The following is a 4,137-nucleotide window of genomic DNA, read 5'->3' on the forward strand; positions in this document are numbered from 1 at the left end:
TTTCAGTTAAATAATAAAATACTTTTAACATTAAAAATGTTAATGTTAATTAAAACAAAAAAACAGCAGCAAAACCCAAAACATGAACACTTGAAGTGTCCCAGTCTGCCAGTAAAGGTTTACCAAGTAAATGTATTTTTAAAGAAGTCATCCATCCTGTTTTATTTTTATTTTTCTATATAGAGCTCTTGAGTCCCATATGAGGAGCTAAGACTTTTGGGTCATAATAAAAAATTAAGCAGAAGGTAAATGTTTTGAAAGTGTCCGTCACCTTCCATCATTATTATTATTATTATTAATGCATAAATTGGAGGAACTGACAGATTACATTTCACAGAATTTATATTTTAAATGATTTCACGTGACAAAGAAAACATTACATGCACAATATACATATATAATTTGTTGTATCCTTGAACCTTCTTTTCATCTGTACTGGCTCTAAGTTGGGTTCCTTAAAATGCTGCGATGATATTAAAGGGTAACTAGTGTTAGATTACATAACATTTGAATGAAACACCTGCAGAGCTATTGACATTCCCAGCAGTAACCCTGTATTTTGTTTCCCGATAATAGTTTTAATTTTAGTTAACACGCTAAAATATTAGCATTGTTATTGTGAGCAAGTTAGCATGGTGAGGCTAGCATTTAGCTCCAAAACGTCTCAGAAACACGTTTCTGAGAAATCAGCTGGCTTTTTTACACCTCTGTCTTGCAATGATTAAAAATCAGGTGGAGTTTGCCCCTCAGAGACAAAGATAAAGACTGAAACCACAGACCAGCCTCAGAGGATCACTCACCTTTCTCATGTAAGTACACTCATGCTTATTAAACATAAGTAAGCTATAGGTTAACTAATTCTTTAAATGACCCGGTAATGGCATCCAACTTAAGTTCTTTGAAGACAGTAAGAATTTGTTTCTTTTTGTTGAATTATCTTCAATCACAGTGTGCTCTTATGTTTTTCAAGTAAAGGCAAATGTTCAATTTTAAGCTCAGCTCACAATCATAGGAATAGCCAGTCGCTGTTGACCACTGGGACTGATGGGAACAACGATCTTTGACGTTGGTCCAGTACTGAGTGAGATCGCTGCAGTCAACAGCGGAGAAACAAGCTGGAAAGTGAGTTAACCCTCATGTTGTCCTCGGGTGAAATTCGACCCGTTTTCAGTTAAAAAAATAAAAATAAAAAAAATTATGGGCCGTCAAAAAAGCTTTGGAACATAAAAAAACTCAAACTTCAAAAAAATTTGGAGAAAAGCACCCAGAACATTGAAAAAGTGACAGCAATGTTGTGAAAAAGCGATATATTGAAAAATCTGACCAAAGGGTCTTTTCATGGTTGACGGGAAGACAACACAAGAGTTAATAGTAGTTGTCCAGCTTGTATTTACCTTCACTAACGTTCGAGTGTCTGACAACATTATGGAAAGGATTTATAAGGAGGTCGACCTTTCTGTTAAAGAGTTAAATACTTTTTAAAAACATTAAAACAGCCGCGAAACCCACCAGACTCCATGTAAACAAACATTAATTTTAGCATCGTAAAATAGACTTCATTCAAAGTTGAAAAAAACAACACGTAACCCTTGTGTTGTCTTCACATCAACCATAAAAAAAAGTTTTTTCAACATTATTACGGCTACGAAAAGCCGTTTTGGGTCGTCTTTCCACTTTTCCAATCATTGCAACTCTAGTTTTGGCTCTATACACGCTAAAAGTACTGTTTTTTTTTTTAATGAAGTCTGGTGGGTTAGAGCTAGCGACTTCAGAGCTGTTTCCGGTTAAACAGAAAGGTCTAAAAGAGGTTTTAAAGGTCTCTCTCTCCATAACGGTGTCAGAGACTTAGAGTGATAATCTGAGCCTGTCAGCCGGAAAACAAGCACTTCTGTGAAGGTAAACACAAGCTGACAATTGCCAAATAACTTACATTAGAGCTTTTTTTGCCGATGCGGACTGCAGCGATCCTGCTTAATATTAGACCAGTGTGTCTAACAAAGACTGTTGTTCCCATAAGTCACGTAGACCCTGAAAGGTTGGACCAGGTTGGGAAAAACACTAGTTACCCTTTAATATCACCACAGCATTTTAAAGAACCCAAGTTAGAACCAGTAGAGATTACAAGAAGGTTCAAGAATACAAGAAGAAATGATATATGTATAATGTGCATAAAGTGTTTTCTAATCACGTGACCAACAGCAGAAAGAATCAGTGCCTGTATCAGATTTATAACCCCCCCCATAACCCTCTTATCTATGGTCCTGCAGACTATTCCTCATCTAGTTACTTATTAACCCTCCTGGTGTCTTCCCATCAACCATCATCTTTTGCTTTTTCAGATGTTTTAACTGTTTTTTTCTACGCTTCTTAAATTCATAGCCTCATTTTTATTTTACGTTACATTAAACATCATATTTTACTTTTTTTTTTTCAGTGCTTTTTTTCATTCCTGCCAAGGTTTTGGTCCCTTTTTTAAAATGCCATAAAATTCAATAAAACAAACTAAATGCTGTGAAAGTTATTAATTTTACCTGAAGAACATTGTATGGCATCCATGTTATTTTTAGGCAATTTTGTTGAAACAAAGTCAAGTTCCTTTATCAAACTACTTAAAAAAAACACCAGATGAATCTCAGCATGCGCATACTTATGATGTAGAGAAGGAACAATGGTATGCCTCCAAAGAAGTAGCAAAGGAAATGAGGCGTAAAGCAGAGCTCTTCAGTGACTTTGCAGAGGCCAACAAGGAGAACAAGACCATTAAGTTCCTGACAGTAGGTTCAACAAATGAGACACACAAAGGTTCAAGCATCTACCTTTATGAAGATGGCTTTTCTGTCAGTGAGGACTTTGAGCTGCCTTCAACGCCTGAAACAGTGGCAGTAAGTGATATAAACCACAACAGTGTGACGCTGAGAATCTCTCCACCCAGATTTGGAGCAGAGGACATCACCTCCTACTCTGTGGAGTACTGTGTCAGTGGAGAGGATGGATGGAAACAGAAGACATCATCAAAAGGGGATGAAATCACAGTGAACGACCTGAGTCCTAACACAGAGTATATGTTCAGATGTAGAGCAGGGACCTCAGTAGGTGTTGGGCCGGCCAGTGAAGTCCCTGGTTCCACTAAAACTTTACCTTGCAGCCCTCCTGGAAAACCCAGAGTCAAACCAAACTCAAGAGAGATCTCAGTTAGCTGGGAGAAACCTGCTGGGCTTGGACAAGATGTCCACATTTTGAGCTACATCGTGTCGTACGCCATAACAGACGATGGGATGAAAGAGGAAGATCTCAAATGGAACGAAATGACGGCAGGAACTGAAAAGGCGATCATATCAGGGCTTCAGTCAGAGACAGAATATGTTGTCAGGGTCAGATGTGATTGTGGTAAAGCTGGCAGAAGCAAAGAAAGCATCTCTGTTAATGTCCGCACAACAAAGTTCACGCTAACAGAATCCCTCAAAAGTACAAGCAAAAAGATGAATTCTGATTCACCGTCAGTTTACAAACTGACTCTGACAGAAGAAGATATGAACATCGGTGGATGCCGAAGATTACGTTTTGGCAAAGAAAGCACAAGGCAGAATTGCACTATAATGCTTTTTGGGGTGACCAGATCAGGAAAGTCCACTCTGATCAATGCAATGATCAACTACGTAGTTGGTGTAGAGTGGAAGGACACTTTCAGATTCAGATTAGTTGAAAAAGATCAGTCGAGATCACAAGCTGAAGGTCAGACCTCTGAAGTCACTGTGTACAAAATCAACCACCAGGACGGTTTTAAAATCAACTACTCACTGACCGTTGTTGACACTCCAGGCTTTGGAGATACAGGAGGTAAAGAAAGAGACGAGGAGATCATCGGACATCTGCGCAATCTCTTCTCTGCTGAGAGCTTCAGTGAAATTGACGCTGTGTGTTTCGTAGCTCCGTCTGCTTTAACACAACTCACACCATCACAGAATCATGTGTTTGATTCTGTGCTGTCAATATTTGGCAAAGATGTGGCAGAAAACATCTGGGTTCTGGTGACATTTGCAGATAGCCAGCAACCACCAGTTCTACACTGTGTGCAAAATTATTAGGCAAGTTCTATTCCTGAGAATTTATTGTATTGTACTGTAACAAATGCATTGC

This window comes from Etheostoma cragini, chromosome 12 (genome assembly GCF_013103735.1).
Source record: "Etheostoma cragini isolate CJK2018 chromosome 12, CSU_Ecrag_1.0, whole genome shotgun sequence".
Taxonomy (NCBI): Eukaryota; Metazoa; Chordata; class Actinopteri; order Perciformes; family Percidae; genus Etheostoma; species Etheostoma cragini.